Below are 24,208 nucleotides of genomic sequence, written 5' to 3' on the forward strand. Positions count from 1 at the left end.
GAGCCGAAGGAAATCATTCCTCCTTTAGGTTGCTTTTCTTGGGCATTGAAAAACTGGCATAATAAATACCTAGAGGAGAGAAGAATTTACTAACTTTGGGCAGTGGGTCAGGTGGCAAAAAAAAGTTACACATATGGATCTTTATAGTTATGTCATTTTGAAATCCATCACCCTGCCATACGAATATAGGTGCATTATCTCATATCACTGCATCCTATGAAGGCAGTTTAGTTGTTTGGTTGTTTGGGTTCTTTGAAGAAGACTAAATAGAATGACTAATTTCCTAATTGCAAATTGGTGCAACCATTATGGAAAGCAGTATGGAGATTCCTCAGAAAACCGGAATGAAACCACCATTTGACCCAGCCATCCCACTCTTCTGTTTACCCAAAGGACTTAAAATCATCATATTACAATGATGCAGCCACATCAATGTTTATAGCAGCTCAACTCACTATAGCTAAACTGTGGAACCAACCTAGGTGCCCTTCAATAGATAAAGGCTAAAGAAAATGTGAGATGGATAGATAGATGACAGAATATTATGCTCTACCAATCAGCCTTAAAGAAGAATGAAATTATGGCATTTTCCAGTAAATAGAAGTAGCTGGAGAGTATCATGCTAAGTAAAATAAGCCAATCCCAAAAAACCAAAGGCCAAACGTTTTCTCTGATATGCGGATGCTAATTCACAATGGAGGGGGGCGAGCACTAGGGAAGAAGAGAGAAGTTTATTTGAAACTTTAGATTAGTTAGAGGGGAGTGAAGGGAAGAGAGGGCATATGGGGGTAAGAAGAATAGTAAAACGAATCAGACATTATCGCCCTATGTATATATATAACTACACAACCCGTGGGATTGTACATTATGTACAACCAGAAGGAGAAATTATACTGCATCAATGTGTGGTGTATCAAAGGGCATTCTACTGTCACGTATAACTAATTAAAACAAATTAAAAAAAATAAAAGAATGTGACTAATTTCCTAATTTATCTATCTTGTAACTTTGATGATATGGATTTGATATTGTTGTTGATTTGTCCTTTTTGAAAGTAAAGCATACACACAAAATCCATTCTGAAAAAGAAAGGAGATAAAATATAAATCACTGAAAATGTAACACAGTTACTTTCGAGTGATCTCACTACTTAACTGTCCCCTTACCCGGAGATATTGGGGAGAGGTGGAGGGTGGAAGTGTGAGCAGCAGTAACTCACTGGATGAAGAGCAGAGCACTGGGCAGATGTGGGGACCATCTGCACTGACCATACATCCCGCACACCTCTTTTGTTCTACACAGTCGGTGCTTCATATGGGAGGCAGCAGTAAATGCGAGTTAAAGGAAAGTAAAATCCTACCCACATATTCCAAGCACACAGTTTTATAAAGCACTCTTTTCCACTGGAATGTGTTCCTTGTGGGATGTTACCATTACAAGATCCCATCCAAGGCCCACGCTCTACCAATGGCCAATGTGAAATTCAATTTAAGCGTAAAAGAGATTCCATTATTTCCCACTTCAAAAAACCTATACTTTCCATTAGTAAGAATAAATCAATTCCCTGTCCAGGATAACTACTGAATCAAAACCCATTGTCTCAAACCTTCTGATAGGAGCCAGCCGCTGTGTGACACATGAAGTTTTTTGCCAATATGGATTACCACTAAACTTCTCCACAATTCCTAAGACAGAATTTTAATCACCGGGTAACAAAGGTGATGCACAATGCACTCTTGTGTGTTGAGCAGTCTATGTCCTTCTGTTGACAGAGGGCTGCCCTATGCCCAATTATTCATGCTTTTCTGTATGCCTGAAATACACCCATATGCACACTGACCTTTTGCAAGCAAGACTGGATGACGTGAGAATTCAAATTTTGCTTCAGCTCAGGTGTGCAAGGAATAAGCTTTATCTGTTGTCACTTATTATTATTATTATTATTATTATTATTATTCACCTGGAAATACCAGAGAGGAATCTCTGCTACCTTACCTGGATATGTAAGGGGAAGGAACAGCTTATCTCCACCTTTATATCAACCACAAGAGAATGCATGCCCAAACCCAGAAGTGCACACTCAAGCATGGAGGAGACCCAATGTACTCTGAGAAGTGTACTAGCCAGTTCCATGGTGCACCAGAGAGCCAGAGCTGTCTGCCCAGCCCCCACAATCACCTCTTGTACACCTCACTCAAAGGATGGCCTGGGACCACAATAGTGTCAGGCTTTCAGAACTACGGCAACCCAGATGACTACTCCCAATCTCAGTTTCACTCTGTATCAAGGCTTCTAAACCAAATGGAAAATTTCAAAGTAAACTCTTCCCTACCACCTAAAATCCATACACTCATACCAAGTGTCAAACTAAGTGAAACATGGCCCAAAGATGCCTCCCAACTGAATCTCTGTGCAGCACCTTGTAACTTAGCAGTATATAAACAAACTGCAACCTAAGAGTAATTCTGGTAACAAATATGTGAGTCATGGATAAGCTTTGGCCAAATACAGGCTGCCAACAGATCAGACCAGGCCCAAATAAGGCAAATACTGAGCTCTAATCATTAATGCTGTTCTTGAATGTCACCTCCTTTCTCTCTGCAAACATTGCTTGTCCACATTGCTGGGTGGAGCTCTCTGAACCTCTGCTGGTTCAGGGTGCTGCCCAATTCATGAATAATTCTCTGCTCAAATAAACTCTGCTAAATTTAACCTGCCTAAAGTTTTTCTTTTAACACAAGGGAGAAAAGACAAATTAAGAAGCACTCCTTTCTTCTTCTAATAGTATTTATTCTTGGCTGGGAGTCTGAGAGGTCAGAGAAATATTTGAGGAAGAAGAAAACACAGACTCCCTTTGTCAGGAATATGGCAGACTTTAGAGCCAAAGAAAAAAACAAAGCACTCAAAAATACTACCCCAACCTGTACCCCACACAATACATATACATATGTGCGCATATTTATATTCTGTGTGTGCATATTATAAATGCATATCTGAATGCATAGTAGAGATGACAGGAAAGTAAAAGCTATCTTTGAAGTCCTGAAATTACAGGAAAGCCAGGGATCCAAAGAGGTAAGAAAGATCAGGTTTGCCCTTGAGAACCTGTGTCAATCTGGTGACCTGGAAATCAATTTTAGTGAGCAGCACCACCGAATAGACAGGAGATAAAACCTGTGACATATACTGGGGCCAGAGGTTACCACTGGGGATCACATACGTATAACTGGGTCTTCCAAAATGCAATAGCCTTAGGAAGTAAACCAGTAAAAAAAAAAAAAAAAATCCCCAAAAGGAAGTGGGCATAGTTGCCTATCTCAACGTTGGTACTGGACATAAAGAAAAAAAAAAGGGTTCCGCTGAGAAAACCTAACTACAAGACTTCCTTCAAACAGTTATGGGCTGAAATTGACCCTGTGTGACCCCAATATTTCTATGCCAAAGATTTCACTTTGAAAAAGCTTGGAATGTATCTTGATCTCTGTTGCTGTGCTAAAATTACCTAAGGCTGGGTTCTTATCAAGGAAAAATGTTGATTTATCTCACTGCTTTGAAGGCTGACAGTCCAAGATTAGATAGGCTCATCTGTTTAGCCTCTGGTGAAGATCCCCTTGGCTAGGTCACAACATGGCAGAAAAATGGAAAGGGGGATGGCTACAGTAAAAAGGGGCCAAACACGTGGAGTGGCCTTGCTGTCCAACAATCCACTCTCATGGGAACTAGCTCACTTTGTGAGATGGTATTAATCTCTTCCAGGGCACACCCCCAATGACCTCATAACCTCCCGCTAGGCCCCGCCTCCTAAAGGCTCCAGGACCTCCCAACACTGCCACCCTGGGGCCAGAGGTTACCACAGGGGATCCCAGACATATAACTGGGTCATATAACCCTGGAGACCAGGCTTGCAACACATGAGCCTCTGGGAAACAAACTCCAGCCACATCCAAATCCTAGCAGAATGACAGATTCCCATATCTCTCTGGGAGAGACTACTAAGTCCTCTCTGAGCAAACACATTTTAAATTCTCCAAGAAACATTCCAATGACCTGGCACACAAATTCAACACCACAAAGCTCTCAGGGAGAAAAGTTAAACCAGGAGCAGAAAACAAAAAAAGAGCTGTGAAATCACATGCACAAAAATTGCAGGTATTGGGCTTATCCTAAAGGATACAAGCATGTTTCATCCTCTATGAACCTAAGAATATGACAAAAGACAGAGACTTTTAAAAAAAATTGTTGCAGATTGAGAAAGTATTAAATAAACTTCATAGTAAAAAAGAAAGAAATCAGATCTGTCTCTCACTTATCAATCTTATAGGAAAAAATCATTAAATGAAAAAATAGATCCAATGGTTTTAATGCAGAAAAAAATGTAGTGTGTTCCATACCAATGGAAGACACCCAAACAATATTCACAGGCAGAATAATATACTCGTGAACAATGAAAATAAATTTGGTGCCTAAAAACAATTTGAAAGTGAAAAAAATAGCATAGAAATAATACTAAGTACGTAAGACGCAATGCAATTGTGGTTTATTGGGGTAATCTCTTTTTTCTTCTTCTTGTACTATTTTCTTTGTCTATCTTCAGTGTTTGGGGATTATGAGATTTTGCACTCAATCTGCATGTAAAAATATTGCAACATAATAAAATGTTTTTAAAGCAAACTAATAATGCTTCAAAACTTTTGGAAATAGTACAATTCTAACAGGCTAAAGAGCTGTTACGAAAGCCATCTCTTTCTCTCTGTTGCTTGCAATGTTTACAAAGCAATTTTTTTATTCATCCAAATATGGAGCAGAATTCAAATTTCCATATCAGGATTCAGAAACTGGAGCACACCTGTTTTTATAAATATAGGTGTACTGGAATACAGCTCTGCTCATGCATTTACATGTTGTCAATGGCTGCTGCTCCACTATGATGACACAAGCTTGATTAGGTACAGTACACACTGTGTGGCTCACAAAGCCTAAAATATTCACTGCCTGGTCCTTGGCAGAAAAAGTCTCTATGGGAAACTGACACTGGAAACTATTATGTTGAGTCAACTGATGACTGTGTCTTTTCCTGAAATCCTAAATGTCAAAATACCCTTTGTTATAGGGTTTTATTACATGGTTTTGGGCCTGAGGAAGTATTAGGCCCCAAAATGAAAAAAGGAGTCACCCAGAAAGTGGGGCTCTTTTTAAAAAAATTCATTAGTCAAACAGCTCTTACACATAGCAAGTCTGCAAACAGAAATTAGAAACCTAATTGATGGTCTATAAATATTGTGTTGGACATGGTGAAAAAGAGAGTTTGTAAAATAGAAGATAGAGCTAAGGAAATTCCAGAGGAAGAAAAAACATAAAAAATACAAAATAGATTAAAGAATAGAGAGAAAGCATTTACAGTGTATCACACTGAAATTTCGAAGGAGTCACTAGCAAGATCAGGAGAAATAATGAATGAGAGTTTTCCAGAATTAATGAGAAAACAATTAACATTGGGTTCAGGAAGCTCATAAAATCCTAAACAGTATCAGTAAAAAGAAATATCTTCATTCACTACATTAAAAAGCACAGAAAATGAAGTAGCTCAGGTAGGGGGAAAAAAAGATATTTAAAGCAGCCAGAGGGAAAAAAGGCACATTTCCATAGGGAATAACAATTAAATTGAAATACTGAAAATTAATAACTTCCAGCCAGAATTCCATAACTTTCAAGACTCTTTCAAAAATGAGAATAAAATAAACAAAACTAGGAGAATGGATTTCCATCTTCCAACAGATCCTGCCATAAGAACTTCTAAGCCATGTTTCTCAGGAAGTATACACATCCCAAAAGAAAAGTCTGAGATGCAAGAACAGGATTCAAAGAAACACAGAAATGTAGATAAATCAAAATAAATGCCCATTGTATAATATAATAACAATAATATCTAATTTGTCAATTTACAAGACATAAGATAGGGCAAAAATGAAATCAGAGTTTTCTAATGTCCCACATTGCTTTTAGGAAGAAGGAGTATAAAGATACTGATTATGATAAAAATTAGATTCTGTTAAGTTAAACATATATGGAAAATTTTCTAAGAGTAAAGCTGGGGGTGGAGTACTGTAGAATATATAACTTCCCAAACTGGTAGAAGAAAAAAAAAGGAAAGATTAAGGAATTATGGGGTAAAAAAGGAACATAAAAGAAGCTAGACAGATAAGACAGCAGACACACATATCAATTATCACAATAAATATAAATGGACTAAGGCCCCAAGTTAGAGACTGAGATTGTCAAATAGACATTTTTAAAATCTGGCTAACTTCTATTTTCATATAAAAATAAAGGATATACTAAATATTTTGATTCCACTTACATGAGGTTCTTAATTTAGTCAAAATCATAGAGACAGAAATGGAATGGCAGTTGCCAGGGGATAAAGAGTAGAGAATGGAGAATTATTGTTTAATGGATACAAAGTTTCAGTTTTACAAAATGGAATGAATCATGTATGTGCATACTGGTGATGGTTACACAGCATTATGACTGTATTTCATATCACTGAACTGAATACTCTAAAGTGGTTAAGATAGGAAATTTTGTTATGTGTGGTTAGTTATTTACAAAAATAAAAATAGGAGGAAAAGGTCTACAGTAGAATATTATTCAACTTTTAAAAAAGAATGAAATTTAGACCAGATACAACATAGATGATGCTTGAAGACATTATACCAAGAGAAATAACCCAGTCACCAAATGCAAACACTGCACACTGAAAATTGGTATGATAATGAATTTTATGTTATGTGGACTTTATCAAAATAAAAGCATTTTTAAGAAAAACAAAGGATATGCAAAATAAAAAGATAAAAGTTTAAAGTTAGGGCTGGTCCACTTTTAGCATCTCTAAAAATAGAACAAGACACTGTACACTGATTGAAGCAAAAAAGAATTATTCATATGAACTATGAATTATTTTCATTGAAAAGAAAAGAAAAATGAAGTGGAATCTAACTAAACTACCAGATAAAAGCATTTTGTAGAAAATATAGATGATAAAAAATGAGTACATGACAACACTTACAAATGAAAAGACACTTTAAAGACTGACGAATCAAATTATGTGTGGACTGCCTATGAATCATAATTTGAACAAAGGGATACTTTCTGAGATAATTAAGAAAAAAGATACACATCATATGGGTATTGTTAGGTGATTTTTAAAGAGCTTTTTAGGTGTTAAAATGGCATGGTGGGTAAGGAAAATGAAGATTTTTACCACTCCGAACTATCTATGATATTGGGGTTGGGCAAGACGTTACCTTCCCCTCCAGGTTTGGAATACATGCAGACAATAATGGCCACTAGACCACTAGTGCCCTCCAGCACCCATGGTCTCCTCTTCTGGTCAAGAGAATCCCAGTTTTCAGCTCAGCCCATTGCTATCCACCAGAGTTTGTATTTCCTGCTCCCTCTTGGATTTAAGTATAATCAATCACATGACAGAATTCTGAGAGTTAATGAAACATATGCAAAAACTCTTGAGTGTGGCATCCAAAGCTATCCTTAAAAGGAAGGACTTCCCCTGCCCTTCCCTTCCTCTTGGGCCAGGAACATGATGGGATAGATGTCTGGAGCCTCTGATGGCTCACAGCTCCCTCCGAGGACCACATTCATGGGATGTAGGAGCAGTCAACTGTGTGGAACCTCCCCATTCCCAAATTACCTACTTACTGTACTTACTGGCTTATTTTGCATAGGAGAGAAATAAGCTTCTATTTTGTGTTACCATTGTTCTTTCATTTATATGCTGGCAAACGTCATCCTTATTAGTGCAGATGTCTCCACGCTTTCTGGACCAGCAGATACTGAAGCCAAGATTCCTCTTTTTCATGAGTACTTCTGTGGGTTGTCCAGTGCCCCCATCCCAGATCCCTCTGACCAAAATTGCTACGATACAGCTGATATATTCAAGTCCTCTGTTGGCCCTGCCACCCACCCCTCTCCCCCAGCCCTGAAATTCACTCCACTGCTCTGTGGGCTGTGGCTCCTGGGCAGAACGCAAACGGTTCCAGGTTGGCTCTCCGTCCCACGCAGACACATCTGGTCCATGCGAAGCACGCGCAGATCCCTCCAACAGACTTGGCAGGAAGTCCTAGCCCAGCTGCTGTCTTTCACTCGGCCACCAAAACATCTCACCAGGGTGGACACCCGTCTACCCCTCTCCCAACCCTGGGAGACACAGAGGATGCTGACTGAGTGAGAGAGCTGCTCTCTCCAGACTTGGGGAGAGGGATGATCACTCATCCCAGCCTCCTCAGGAAAAGAGGAGGTTGGCACAGCCTCCCTGAAACAAATTCCTTAAGAATCCCGTATTGATGCTTTTCATACCCTCAGAGGAAGAGGATTTTCAAGAACTGTGAGATGGGTGTTCCGATGTTTCCTCTGAAAAAACATCCCCATTTTGGTCTTTCTCACGACTTATTTTAGCATCTGCTCTCTAGTGTGTCTCGAGGTGCTAGTCACACTACCCAATTCAACTGTCTGGCACAATAATAATGAAACACTTCAGGATGCACATCTGTGGTAAAACCCTAAAGAAAGGCAAGGAAATGGTTAATCATATTGGAAAGAACAGTAGTTACTCCTAGGCCGGGGGAGCGGAAGGAAGGAAGGAAATATGAGCCAGATGCCCAAGCCAAGGGATTCAAAGGGAGGGTTCTGGGTGCTACGGATAGTTATTCACCCTATGATTATAAGTTAAGATGTGTACAAGTAATACACACATATGGGCATTCATAATTTATTAATTTAAAAGTGAATAAAGGAACAGACATAAGCTGACAGCTAAATTCCATGGTAGAACAATCTGGAAACAAGATTGCACTGTGAGAACAAACTATGAACTCTACAGCACGGAGGAAGCTGGACAATAAGTGACCTTCAGAAGGAGGTTGAAGGACCTCCTGGAAGGAGCAGGAGGTGTTCTCAGGGACGTCTCCGGTGGTAGTTGGCCCTTAACATTTCTAACATGCCTGGTCACCTGGAGGGACAGGTGGAGAAAAGCATCACAGAAGGGATCATTGGTGCCTCATCTCAAGGTGGAACCCCTGAAACTAGAAAAGGGGTCTTGACCAAAAGACTCCAGGAAACCAGCCTTGATTGCAGCAGACACGACCCTGGCTCTTGCCACAGCTCTGGGAGACACAGGGACAAGATACAGTCTTTGCAATTCTTCTTACAGTATTTTTGAAATAGTCAAAGCAAACTTTTGCTTCTGATCTGGCCTTGTATGGAGCTGGTCTACAGGAAAAGAAAGTGCTGACCATGCATATGGATCTTACTGGTTTTATTACTAAGGCAACATTAAATTTATTATAATTAATCATGATGAAAACTAGTATTTCTTTTTATTGATTTTTAAAAAAATAAATGACAGCAGAATGCATTATAATTCTTATTACACGTATACAATTTTTCATATCTCTGGTTGTATATAAAGTATGTTGACACGAATTCGTGTCTTCATACATGTACTTTGGATAATGATGTCCATCACATTCCACCATCATTACCCTGCCCTCTCCCTTTCCCTCCCACCCCTCTGCCCTATCTAGAGTTCGTCTATTCCTCCCATAGTCCCCCTCTCTACCCTACTATAAATCAGCCTCCTTATATCAGAGAAAACATTCAGCATTTGTTTTTTGGGGATTGGCTAACTTCACTTAGCATTAAATTCTCTAATGCCATCTATTCCTGCAAATGGATGATTTTATTCTTTTTCTCATGTGATGCCCTATCTGATCCTCAGAGTAACTTCAATTCTACCAGGAGACTGCACAGGAAAGTCATGCCCAGATTCAAATCCTGACTCAACCCTGAATATCTATGATCCTGAACAAGACATTAAACATTTTGGTTTCCCTCACTGTAAAGTGGAGATGATGTAGTACTGTGTCCTAAGGTGTCACAAGGTACACAGTAAGCACAATATTAATATGTGCTATTGTTCTGATTTCACAGACAAAACAACTAAGGCTCAGAGTGGTTGAGTAACTTGCCTAACTTCCATAGCTGATAAACAGCAGTTGGTCTAACCCGAGTACCTTAGGCTTCAGACCCCGTGCACTTAACCACCATTCTGTATAAACCAACAGTTATTTGCAAACATAAGTTAACCCACGTGTCTTCCGGATGCTTTTCAACCTTGGGGCATCTTGGTTAGAAGACCAACTCACTTAACCTTTGCAGGCTGGAGAAAGCAGAACTCCAGGCCTCTGAAATGGATCACCAGGCAACTCTCCAGCTCATCCCTGATTGCCCTGTTGCAGCCAGCCCCCCTAGGAAGGTCCCCTGGCAGCTGTCTGCTGCCTGGTCTGATGTGCTACTCAACTGTGAGTGTCTCAAAGGCTGCCCTGGGACTTTTCATCCCTGGGCTCTCCATTTCCAGCAATATACCAATTAAAATATAAGATGTAAATTTTTCTGTAACCTGACAGATTCAGCTTCCCAGAGGCAGCAATCCTGCCTTCAAAACCTTTCTGACCACCCGGATTATATACATTATACTCTGAAGGGCCTGTCATCCTCCGATGAGGGTGTCCACTGTCCTGCAGAAAAGCGCAGGAGAGGGGGCGGGGCTCCAGATCCCTTTCTGCCATTTACACCCATGAGAACTTGGGTGAGCCACACTGCCTCTCCCAGTTTCACTGTCTCCTTTTATGAAAGGGAAAATGTGGACTAGATGACCTATAAATTCCCTTCCATTCTTTGATCTTCATCTCCATATTTTAATTTAGAGCCAAATCTCATTTTGATTTGATCACATTCAAAAACAATTTGAACTAAATTCTCACTTTAGGGAGACACACACACACACACACACACACTCTGATTTCCATAATTCAGAAATGGAAAGCAGTGCTGTTGCTACCTGCAATTCTGGCAATTCTGCAATTGCAAAGGGATAAAGGTACTTTCAAAACCCCTACCTGAGCTGCTGAGACCACTGAGAGGGAGAAACCCATTAGCCTGAAAACCATACATTATGTGAAACTTGTGGCTTAAAAGCATTTCTCTCAGAGAATCATAAAGAATAAACTGGCTAGTCCTTACCTGCCTCATGCCAATCAGCCTCAGATTAAAATGCACACATGTGCACCTGTACATACGCGCGTGCGCGTGACAGGCTGCAGATTTTTTTCAGAAAATTAAATAATAAATGAGAAAGTACTGTGAACACCTCAAAAAGGGGGGGGGGCAATACTCATAACAGTAATTATCTCAAAAGTAAAGCTGGGTAACTAGAATGATTCATAATCTTATTTTTGGCTCTGTACCTGCTACAAAATCGATGATGCAAATGACTTTTTTAAAAAATTAGACTGCAAAGAAATAGTAAAAGTTAAAAAACTCAGTAATGGACCACCACATGGACTTTCAGGTGATACTGGTTTGATAACTAAAAATATTCTTTTTATATAATAGCATATATAAAATGTAACTACTTACAGACTGGCTCTCCCTGCTTTCCAACAGCACAGTAATTTGTACTTCTAGCCTTTAAAGCTATATCAGAATGCCTTAACTTAATAAAATTAATGTGATCAAATAACCATGACTAATGTATGTATCTGTTTGAAAGTCTGATTCATGAAAAATGAAAACTATAGTAATAAATTAATCCACAAATTTTTAAAACATTTCATAATTTTTACAGCATGATCCTTCTTAATCACCCAATAGGGCTGAATCCTTCATCAAAAATGTGTCCAGTATATCTGGTACACACCAGAAATAGAAAACACAGGTAATCCCAGAAGCTGAGGTACGACAAAGGTAATGACCAGGCTATTACTCTGAATGATAATGCTAGGCTCGCACTGAACACTTTGCCTAATTAGACTTCACACAGGGGGGAAAATGCTTTAATATTTAACAAGTATAATGGTGCAATCAATGTACACAAATCAGGCCTGATAAGCAGCATTGCTTATTAAAGAGAGAGACAGATGGCTACAAGAAAGGTATAATCATTAAATGTAAAATCTCACAGGCTCCAACTGTGAACACCACTCATATACTTTAAAATTACCACTTCATCCACAGAACTCAATGCATTATTTAGTCCTGTCCTCTTGCTCTGTAGACTTTAGATACACCCACACTATAGATTTAATAAAACAACTTGGTTCAAATAGATCTAGATCGTCTTGTTTCTCTCAAAGCTGCCTTTTCCAAGCCACATTGGCGGATGTCAAAATCCCAGAGAGCAAGATGTCCAACATCTCTCTTATAATCATTTCAGTTAGATAATTAGTCCTCCTTCTTATTACCTTCAAGACTTAATGTGCTGGAAGCCTTCCTGACTCTATTAAACCCAGCCTGCCACAAGATTATGAATACGTAATTTGTTTACAGGTAGCTTTTAAGAAAACACACAGGATGCAGGCATATATTTAAAAACAGGCATGCTTGTGAACTGCAAATTATAGTGAAAGATGTCTAAGGGTGGGTTTACCGTTGGTTTCCTCCAAGGTCAGCTTCATGGTCAAATACAGGGATCCTAGAAGGCCATTTGCCCATTCATGAACACGGCCCCTTGGTGCTGCATTTGTTCATTCTACACATATTTACTGAGAACCTCTTGTGCCTACACCCTGTGCAGTACTTGCTGTAGTCTTTGGAAAACATCAACGAATCATGAAAAGTATGGCCCTATTCCCCAGGACTTCAGAGTTTGTTCCAGTGATGACATAAAAGCAACTCAAATGTCCACTCCTGCACATGGTGTTTTGCTTGGTATGTGAAGCTTGGGAGCAAAAGATTTACAGGCTTTTACTGTCACTGTCATCTGACCTGGGACTTCATCTATTGAAACTCAGTTCCCCAAGTATTTTTGTATGTGTTAAATAAATTCCACAAAGAAAGTGCTTTGAACAGTATTTAGCACACAGTAATTTCTTCCTAAACTTCTGCCATGTCTGCATTAAAATTAAGCTTGTTTTAATTGAGAAACCAATTATTCAACCCCTCCCTTTGCTGCAATGATACACGCATCTATACTTCTCTCTCTTTGGGTACATAACAACCCATTTTAATCTGTGTCCAGGAACAAATTCCTCAGAATTAGTCTTCACCAAATGTTTCCAGAAAAATCAAGGATTTGAAATGCAGAGATCAAAGAATTTCACATTTTAATCCACTAGCAGGATGTATACAAATGAAGCTGAGATCGTTTAGCATCAATTTGACTCATTTCGATTTCTGATGTTGTAAAATCAACAGGAAACAAAAACTAATCCCCATGTGCTTAAAGTAGGCACTGAGAGCTTCCTGTCCCCAGGGAAGATGCTCCACATGCCACTGCCATGACAATACATTCCTTTCTCTGTAGTATTTTACTTCTCTGCAGCCAGAATGCCCTGTGTGTTCATCTACTTTCTCCAGCACCCAGCACAAAGCCAAGCACACGGTGAGTCCGTGGTAAGATTCTGAACAACTGGAGACCAGGCAGTTGTGTGGATGTCACCATGGTAAGGGCACCTCAAGTTACCTGCTAACCAGCAATGGTACTGAATGACATTGCACAGCCCAGCAAGAGCCGAGTGACACAAACAAGGCCCCTGTTTGTGTCATCCCACTAAGTACCTGAGTAACCTTAGATAAGTGACTCTTGGCCTCTCTGAGCCTCCTTCTGTATAGTTGCAAAATATGGGGATAGTCTACATCATCTCAAATGATGACAATTAGACTGATGATCTCAAAGTACAACTCTTTCTGGTGATATATTCTTGCTAACCAATGATCCTCTTATCACTTCTAACACCAAAAAGTTGTTGACAAGACTATTTAGTGACATTTACACGTACTCCAGGCATGAAGTGACTCTTTCAAATGCACATTTCGGCCACTTCTAGTTTCAGCTAATTCATATAAATTAGTTGAATGGACATGGCCAACTTTATTTAAAGCGTCTCTGCTCATTTCCTGATCCTCGTTCCTTGGAGATGAGCGGCAGCATTCCTTGGCCACTTCACGGATAATCCAACAATCCTGATGGAGGCTAGAGAAAGGAGTTTAAAGAAGCTGGTGCCTCCCATGTGTCTTCACCCCAAGATGAACCAGCTCCACAGGCCAAAGAAACACCCTTTCGTGCTTTCAGGCAACCCCACAGTTTTACAAGAAACCCACTCCCACCGCCCATCAGCTGAACCCTCCTGAAGAGTACAAACACTCACAGGTTACCTGGTGACCATCAGTAAAGTTCCCCATCTTGGAAGGATTAAAAAGAATTGTATTCCTGGTACCCAGTGAGCAAACAATTCCTAACACGTGAAGTCACTGTCTTGGACAGGAGAGAGGCCAAAAAGCTGGTAGTATCTGCTCTCCTTCTTTCCCATGTCTATAGGGACACTGAACATCAAGGTACCAGTTCTGCACAAGGAGTGTAAAAGAGTTATCCTCTGTGGCCTCTATTATACACACTGATAATGGTCCATGGCAGGTCAGAAACATTTTGGGAAAAAAGCGAAAAGCTAATTCCAGTGAGACTGGATAAGTTCCCTTTTATACCCAAGGACATTAATGGGAAAAACTCTCTGGATTTTTAATTATTTCAGTGAATAATAAACTCTCTACAAAGAAAAACTACTTTTGAGAAAACCTCAAACCCAAGATGTTGGACCAACTTACTTGCTCCAACAGAGTAACTAGTTTTCTGCTCACACTGTGGCTTTGGCCACCATTTGGAATGATAATCAGTTCACAGGCCACAAATTTCATTGCTTTGCATTTGAATAGCACCTGCATCTCACTGATTAAATTCCTGCTTTACAGATTGAGAATTTGCTTGTGGCCACAGAGTGAGTCAGCTCTAGAATCCTATCTCTATAAACCTAAGGTCCTTCTGGAACAACTTGTCTACAAACTCAGTTTTCTCCCATTAGTCAGGCCCAAGAATCTATAGGCCGTGAGTTTAGTGAAAAGACAACAGGAAGCTCCTAGGCAGAAGCCAGAGCTTGGAAGTCTTAAGTACACCCCTAGAAATATCCCCCCCAAAAATACAAGCTTCTCTCCCTTGTTCCCTATTATATACCATAATTGTATGCAAATAAATCTTCTATGTACATAGGACACACAAAGGTACTCAGAGTATTCTGACTTGCTTATGTCCATGGAAGTCCAAGAAGTATCTATTCCTATCCACTTACATAGAGAGAGTGGGTGAGAAAGAAGAAAAGGAAATCTACTGTCATTTGAACAGCTAACTGAAGTAGCCAAGGGACATTAGAAATTCACTGTTTAACAGCATGTCCTGGTCACTGTCCCACCGACCTCATCTAAAACTTTCAGCTATATAAGGGTCCTCGGGTGGTTTTCTGGAATCCATTTCCACACCCAAGCACCTTAGCAACATGCGCACAGTAGGAGCCCAAAGACATGTGATTACAATAGTCTAGAATTGAAGACATTTTAAAAAATGCCCAAGAATGGGACCAGGAGACTCAAGGTCCAGGGAAAATGTCCCATTCTCCTTCTAGTCTTCCAAATACTTCTCCAAGGAAAAAAATACTTATTTTCTATGTATTAAGTATTTGCCATGTGCTACACCGTTTCTATGTGTTATCTCAATTAATCAGCAAACCACCTAAGGAGATAAACATGACTATCCATTGTATAGATGAGAAACTAGTAGAGCTCTGACCTTCTGTGAGTGACTCCAGCTCCCAGGCTACTCAGCCAGGGTGCCACTGTCTCCTGCAGAACACCGTTCCTTCCTTGTTTCTCACCCCTCAGTTCTCTGCAGGCCTTCGCTATCCTCACCTTCCCAAGACACATAGGCACTAACTTGAATTCCAAGGACTATTCCTCTTCCCACAAAGCTCTTCTATCATTTTTTTTAACTTGTTTTTTTTTTCCACTTTAACACACTCTATTAATTCTATAAAACGGGTTTTTGGAAATTACAGTAACTTGTTCTAAACAAACTGTTCTCCAATTCAATACTGTTCTTAAATGTGCTGCATGGTGCTTTAAAAGGCCTGAATCAAGCTTCTCCTGCACCTGGGCAGGTCCTGTTTGCTAGGACACAGAAGGGCCGGTTCATGCCTCTGTGCCCTGGAATAGTAAGCAATGACTCCAGGCTTCCCGCTCCCTGGCTGAGGGAGACCTTCCTGAACTGTAATGATTTTGTAAAACCCACGTTCCCTGGCTGCCACACACAGCATCTACCCTGCACACCAAACAAGGAGGCTCATTCTCATAAAACCACCAGGAACATCTGGGTAAAAAACCCACCCTGGTCTAACAACACAGCCCACTATACAGGCTGTGCCAGCGGGACTCTACCCAGAGGCCCACAGACCTGGCTCCCAGCTGCAGAGTGAAACAGACCTGGGTGTATTTAGCCAAATCCCCAACTGGCAAAGGAGCAGGGGCTCATTTCTACTGCAATACCAGCTAGCCCATGAAATCTCCAGTGGAGATTGGCAGGCCACTAATAATTTTGACTTAGCTACTTGCTGACGGAGGATGTGCCGCCTTCAGAAAATGCCTGCAGTCAGAGCCCAGGGAGTTAGAAGTATATACCAGGCAATGCACCAACTGGGGATGCAGAAGGCTGCAGCTGTTCTCAGAGCTCCTTAGCAGAGGCCATCCGGCCTAGAGCTGCAACTCAGAGCCACCAACCCAACTCAGGCTGCTCAGAGCCTGGCTTGCTGTCCTCTAAGACCCTGAACCCTTTTGCTAAACCCACCTCAGACTTCCTTTCTGACTTGTTCCAATTTGTATGAGACCTGAGTTCTTGATGATTCCTTATTCTATGCCACGCACCCACTCCTACCCCATAGGCACCTATCCTGGGCTCCAAGCTGCCATTGTCTGTTGGCTTCAGTGGCTCCGGCCAGCTCCAGTGATAACCAAGCATGATAGGAACCTCAGGCTAGTGTCAACTCACACATCAACCAAGGCAGCTGCCAGATTTGTCCCAGCCCCATGAGAAACAATCAGAAAATAACATTTTCAGGAGACTGATTCCGTTCTGTCTTGGATTTTATACCTTTATATCTTCCTGCTCCATAACTGTTGGGACAAAGGGGAGAGAAGTGGGAGGGTGAGAGAGATAAATAAGAAAGAAAAAGAAGAAGGATGCTGCTATTGCTTAATACCTGCCACTCCAGGTGGCTGGGCACTATATTGTGCATCCCATTTAATTCTTGAAGCAAGACTCTAAAATGTTACTATCTCCATTATGCATACAAGGAAACAAAGTCTCAGAGATGTTCACTAAGGGGACATGGCGTCTCCAGCAGTAAGTGGTGCAGCTGGGACACAGACCCCAGGAGTACCCTGCTCCAGGGTCTCAAATGCTTCCCTCTTGCCTGCACTATCTTCCTGTCTTTATATTCCCTGTGGAGTCAACGTAGTGCCTTCGTATAGCAGGTGCATATGCAATGTTTGTTCAATGAATGTGTGAATGGTTGACTCAGCCCTTCACACCTTCATATTCCACAACCCACACACTTGACTTTATTCATTTATCATGTTTGTAACATGCCTGCAAAGAGCCTGGATAATAAGTTAAGTGTAGTACAGAGATGCCATTCTACACTATATTTTGAGCTACTAGAAAATACTACACGTACAAACCCATAAAATAAAACGTACTAAAGGAGACCTACTGATCAAAATGCATTTGTTATTGTGCTCCGTCCTGCCCAGAAATGAACACAAATACAAAAATCTAAGGAAAATCAGTGCTTTCATGTTTTTGTTTTAACCTTCAGAACTATAAGATGTTTTCCCAGCTGCCAGTTCAATGAGTTTATGCTACAAAAAAACAGCAGAGAGGCTACAAGCAGAAGCCAAGCAGACACAGACTGAAGACCAGCTCTGTGACTATCATCTAGCCGACGATGAGCAAGTACTGTGCCTTCTAAGACTTGGTTTTCCTATCTGTTGAATGCAGATAATAATAGTGACTACTGTAAGGTGGCCGTGCTGAGTAAAGGAAGAGCCCAGGCCCCACATTTAGCACAGCACCAGCTACCCAGTTAAGTGCTCCATAAATGTAGCCATTTTTATCAAGGGAAGAGAAGAACCGTGGTAGATATGCAATGAGAAAATTTCAATGAATTACTTGCCTCTGCAAATATCATTATAAGTACTAAATTCACTAAATCATCTGTTCCAGATCACTGTGATTACTAGAATGATCTACCCTGAGAGCAACTCAGATAATAATAATGATAATAATAATAATAATAATAATAATAATAATCACCAGCAGTTACACACACACACAATTTACTATATGCCAGGCACTCTTCCAACCACTTTTACAGACAATGGCCCCACGCACAGCTGTGCAGAATGTGCCACACAAGAGCCCATCAAGGGAGTGAACAGGACTGAAGTCTAGTCTGCTGTCTGGTAACTCAGCTTAAAGCCCTGGTACAGGATGATCCACCACAGAGGAATCAACACCTAGTGGTAATTGTCACAAAGACACTCCTTGGGCAGCAACTCTGTTCACATATATTCAGTGTTATGGTTTAGATGTGAGGTGTCCTCCAAAAGCTCACATGTGAGATAGTGCAAGAAGGTTCAGAGGGAAAATAACTGGGTTGTAAGAGTCTTAACCCAATCAACGAATTAATCCCCTGATAGGGATTAACTGAGTGGTAACTGAAGTGGTAGGGTATGGTTGGAGGAGGTGGGAATTGGGGTGTGGGTGTGGGTATATATTTGTACCCGGTGAGTGTTCGTTCTCTCTCTCTCTCTCTCTCTCTCTCTCTCTCTCTCTCTCTCTCTCTCCCCCTCCCTCCTTTCTGATTACTGTGTGAGTTGGTCTCCTCTGCCACACTCTTCCACCATGATGTTCTGCCTCACCTGGAACCCTAAGGAATAGAGCCAACTTTCTATGGAATAAGACCTCTGAAACTGTGAACCCTCAGATAAACTTTTTCTCCTCTACATTTGTTCTGGTCGGGTCCTTTCAGTCACAGCAGCAAAGAAGCTGACTAAAACATTAACCAACATGTTAACTTGAGCAAGGATTTGACCCAGGAGAGATAGAAGTAGAAAGACACTTTTGAGGATACCCAGGACCTAAATCAAACACTGCCATTTCAGCAACAGAATAGATGGTATTCACAAAAGCATCAGTGAACAGTCCCTAATATTAAGCTGCACAATGGTGCCCAGGTGCCATGGGAACACAAAAATAAGGCTGGCCCTAGAGTTCAGTATAAATAGACAATTCACAACTACCTCCTCCCCGTTTCCTGCTTCCCAACTCAAATGTTCTTTGTATGTGAAAATAAAATAAAGCAGCAGATGTGACCCCAGGATAACCAAATGTTGGGTCTTGCATCACTTAAAAACAACAAAAATTACCTGAGCAACAAAGCAATGTTTGACTAAGTGATAAGTTCAAAATATTTCACTGAAAATCCTAGCCAACAGTTGTCATTCCATCCAGGTGGTACACTCAAATGCAGGTTCCTAAAAATGACTCCCAGGTATAAAAGACCCTTTCATTTTCTCCCACCTCAGGCTTCCATAATCTCGGTCTGTTCAGAGTTCTTACCCAAACTCAACCATGATGTTCTGTGTAAAGGTTTATGCCTATTATCCCGGCTGAGGCTCAGCTTCAGTCTGGGAAGAGGAAGCAGAGGCTAGGAGATGCCATACCCTTCCCTAACTGGGGCTGTGAGGGTAAGAGCAAACCTCCTCCTGTTCTAGAAAAGAACTCATTTGTGCAAACAAGATCTGCTTAACTCTGATATGCACAGGATCCTAAAAGCAATCCAAAAAAAATTAGCTTATTCAGAGGGAAATGATAATAAAAATTATCTAAAGCCTTCACGAGAAAGCTATTCCTCTTACCCTGTTCCCTAACAAGGACTGACCTAGACCTTGATAGGAAAAACAGCAAAAACCAGATTGCCTTGTTTTAAAATTCCACCGTGTGACAGTCAGAATTGGATGTCTGATAATTTTCTGAATTCAGATACATTCTGCTAAATAAGATAAGAAGCCCCATGGTAAGATATAAGGCCCACAACAGGCTGACCTTTCTCCTGCTGTGCTTAATTCTCCTTTACAGATGAAAGGTGTTTTGTTTGTCATTGTAACTAAATTTCACTAGAAACCTGAAAATATGATGTTTCTCATATTCATTTGCAAACAATATGGCAATATTGTGAGTGCGATGTTTGCTTACACACATACAATTTGCAAATTTCATCTGGCAAACAGAAACACCTTTGAGTTGTTCAATCAATATTCTCAAGCCTGACTCACTTCATTCAAGTTAGAATTTAGAAATAAGAAGGCTTTTCATAAGTTCACACAGAAGACAGGTGCCTTTCAATGATGCACGTCTGAAATGTAACAAAACAATTTTAAAGGTGGAATATAATGTGGCCCACTTTAATAAAAAAGAAAGGAACACCAGGAGTTTTAACTGGCCAGGTAATAAAATTCCCTTGAGAAACAACCCATATTGTTAGTGCTACAAGTACCTATTTAAGACATAAAGCAATTTTAGATTCACTAAAAAATAAACATCACCAAACACACACACACACACACACACACACACACACACACACACACAGTGACTAAAACATTAACCGACATGTTAACTTGAACAAGAATTCAACCCAGGAGAGATAGAAGTAGAAAGGCACTTTTGAGATTACTCGGGATCTAAATCAAACACTGACATTTCAGCAACAGAATAGATACTATTCAAAAAAGCAGACAGAAAGAGAAAACTTTAAAATACTAGATCGAAATCATATATTTGATTTTTTCAGTTTAAGAATTTTATATATTTGTATGGTAGGATATGCAAAGTAAAAAGCCCAATTCTTAAATCTCCTTAATTCTTTAGCTCTAAAGGTTTGCTCTAACGTTACTCAGAAAACCATACCAAATCCATTATTGGAGAACTCTTCATTTATTTTCAGGCCTTTGGTAATGCTAGTCACACAAGGTTGCCCTCTTCCCATACAGTATTCTGAGAACCCAGGAAGTCAAATTTCTCTGCTGTCTCAAAGGACAGATTAATGGTAACAAATGACAGGCCCTGGTGATCCACTATGCGGAGGAGGCCCCTAGTGGTGAAGCTACCTCTGCGACCTGGCTTAGCACATTTTATAAGACTGCTTCATCATGAGGGCAAAATCAATAGGTAATAAAGTCTACCTGAGCTTTGCCTCCTTAATACCTCTATTAGCCCTAATATATAGGAGGGCTGTAATTTACAATCCCAAGGTCCTTTCATCAGGAATATTAAAAAATGGATGTGACTTGAAGAATAACTTCATTACATTCTGAATTTCAAGTCAACTAACATTCAATAAGCCCTTTACACCCTGCCAGGCACCAAGTGTGACGTGGAGAGACAGGTAAACCAGAGAGATGAGCAGACACACAGAGATTACTGTTATTTCTTTTCAAGATAATAGCATCACATACAGAACAGAACTAGGACAACAGGAAGGTTGGAAAGCTCAATTCATCATCATATGACCTGATGACAGATTCTAGCCAACAGGAAAACCCAGAAGAATTGCCTACCACAACCTCCAAACTGTCAGCTCCTCATTTTTAAACATACACATAGGGCAGCACTGAGTTTCTTCAACACAAATGGATGGAAGGATGGATGGAAGGAAAATAAGACCATATTTTTTTTAAAAAAGTATAATTTTAAAAAAACTATTGAAACATGCCAGAATTAACGATTCCTAAAAATAAAGAAAAACAAGAGATAACATTTACAAAGCCCTGGACCCATAAGTTTCTAGTTGTTATTTAATTCTGCCAAACATCTCTACAAAGAGAGGAGTAATATCAGCATTTTACAAATTAGGGTGCCAATGCTAGACAAGGGTAAATGCCTTTCCCAGAATAATGCAGTTAATAAATGGGAGAAGCAACTTGGAGCCCATGATTCTGAAATAGTGAAGCATAATCTCACTTCATTATAATGTACATATGTGAATCCAAAAGTCTATTTTGTTTTTTAACCCCATTAACACAGTCTGCAAACAGACATGAGATTCAAAATACAAAGATGGCAGAATTAAAGTATTTCCATATTGCATTCTTTGGAGTACATAGAGTACCTTAGTTTCATGCAGAGAAATTATCAAATATTTACTGGGTTCCTACAATAGATGTGATCCATCTCTTGTTTTCCAGGAACAGGCACTTTCTGGGAGCACAACCCACCCATCCCCTATAATATTATGCACTATTGCATACATTCAAGTCACTTTTTATACCCAGGGCTTGAGTTAATCTCTGCCTTATGCTTCTACTTCCAAGTCTGAAAGACTTTTCTTCTTCCACATAACAAGATGACCACTGCACCAGCCTTATTCATGTTCACTTTTGCAACACTACGATAATTGTGACTTTCTTGCATGAATAATGTTGACAAAAGTCCAAGGAATCCTGTAGAACCAAGTTTAAATTTCTAGTAAAAAATATGAAACAACAGTTAATTACTTTTATTATCTAGAGTATCTAAGGACATCTCAGTTTAAAAGGTGCCAAGACGTTGAAAGCAAAATAAAAGTGGAGTTTGCGAAATAAAACCACCGCATCATTTGTTAGTATTTCATTTGTTAGTGTTTCCCAGGCTCACTATTTCGGCATGTAACATGTTTTCCTCTCCCACCATTCTTTCTCTGTTCACGATGAAAAGATAAGTTCAGACTCACTGACAGGAGCGCAGGTGCAGGAAGTGTCGCGGAAACAAACAACTTTGCCTTTGCTTGGTAGCGCTTCCCCCTCCTCCAGCCCTCCGAACCCCAGACACCCCAAGACCATGCCCTCGAATAGCTTCCCTGCACCCATCGTGCAAGACGCTTCTGCGGGGGTACTGTGGGATCTGATCGCGATGACCCTCCGTCATGGTCACCATGGCCCTGGTCCAAGGCAGGAGAGCACGCTGCCCACCGGCCACCCTCTCCATCATAGCAAAAAATAAAAGGACAATAACAGCAAAGTAGTCGGCGGGCACGTGTAAAGGCTACTTTTTAGTGGGGTTTCGAGAAAGTAATTAAACAGCCGAGCGCTACGATAAATGGCAGCGAAGCCCAAGTGACCCGGGTCGCCGCGGCCCCCGACCCTCACTAGAAGCCTCCCCGCGTGCTCGCGCGTCCACCTGAAGGCACCGCGCCCTCGGCGGGCCGGGCCGCCCCAGCCCTGCGCTGCGCGGACCCCCTCCCGGTGCCAGTCCTCGGGCCCCAGCCGGCCGGCAGCGGCGGAGCGAGGCCCCGCGCAGCACCGTCCTCCCGGCTGGGGAGCCACCCCGAGGTCGCGGGCTGGGGCGCGCGAGAAAGCCGCGCGGGGCTACGCGGATGGACGAGCGGCACCGACGCCCCCGCGCGGCGCGACACACCCCGCCGGCCGGGGAGGGGACCCGACTCACCCCGAGGCGCCCTCCGGGCTGCCCGGCCCGGTTCCCGCTGCGCCCGCCGCCGCCGAACTTTCCCTCCTGCTCGGCGGCCGCGGGCTCGGCTCCACCTCCCGCTCGGCAGCCGCGGAGCCTCCAGGGACCCGGGGGGCGGGGAGTGGCGGCGGCAGCGGCGGCTCGGGCGGGCGGGCTGAACCGCGGCCAAGCCCCAGCGCCCGCCGCCGGGTGGGAGCGGGCCGGGCCCGCGAGCCCGCGCGGCGGCAGCCACCCGGCTGGGATCGCGCTGGCTGCGCCCACCCGCGTCCCCCACAACTCCTCTGCAGTGCGTCCCTGCGCCCGGGCTGAGCGGGGCGCCCTAGCTCAGGCTTGTCATTCTGCAGGGTCCCGAAGGGGGACCAGTCTTGCGAGAGACTGGTCACTGAGATCAGGAGAAGTTGAGGGAAGGGGCTAGGACGTTGTGGCATGCCCGGGGTCCCAGGAGAGAGGTGGGTAAGTGTCTAGCCTGCAACTGTGAGGTCCTTCATCTTTCGGTTCCCCAGTCCCCCACTAACCACCTCTGTTTTCCTTTGCCGTTACTGAAATGCCCTAACCCCTGTGGGCCGACTTGCCTAGGAAACTTGGTAAGATTGCACTTCCGAGGAGAAGTAATTCATGGTCTGTGCTACGCTGGTCAGTATAAAGCCTCGGTTAGAGAACTTTCATTTACTGCGAAGGTCAGAAACCCCTTTAACTCTGAGACACCTCCACCGTGAGTTAGTGAAGTCTGCAGGGACCACTGGCGGCCAC

At 41.7% G+C, this 24,208-nt stretch overlaps 1 protein-coding gene across 1 annotated transcript in view; it reads right to left on the reverse strand.

Moving 5' to 3' along the window:
- Positions 1-23,526, reverse strand: part of Csgalnact1 (chondroitin sulfate N-acetylgalactosaminyltransferase 1) — a 307,763-nt gene extending 284,237 nt beyond the window's left edge. The window contains exon 1 of the mRNA XM_026395849.2: positions 23,438-23,526. The gene's annotated coding sequence lies outside the window, so the exon portion shown is untranslated. The remainder of the gene's footprint in view (positions 1-23,437) is intronic.
- Positions 23,527-24,208: the final 682 nt, after the last annotated feature.

The sequence above is a fragment of the Urocitellus parryii genome, chromosome 14 (genome assembly GCF_045843805.1).
Source record: "Urocitellus parryii isolate mUroPar1 chromosome 14, mUroPar1.hap1, whole genome shotgun sequence".
NCBI lineage: Eukaryota > Metazoa > Chordata > Mammalia > Rodentia > Sciuridae > Urocitellus > Urocitellus parryii.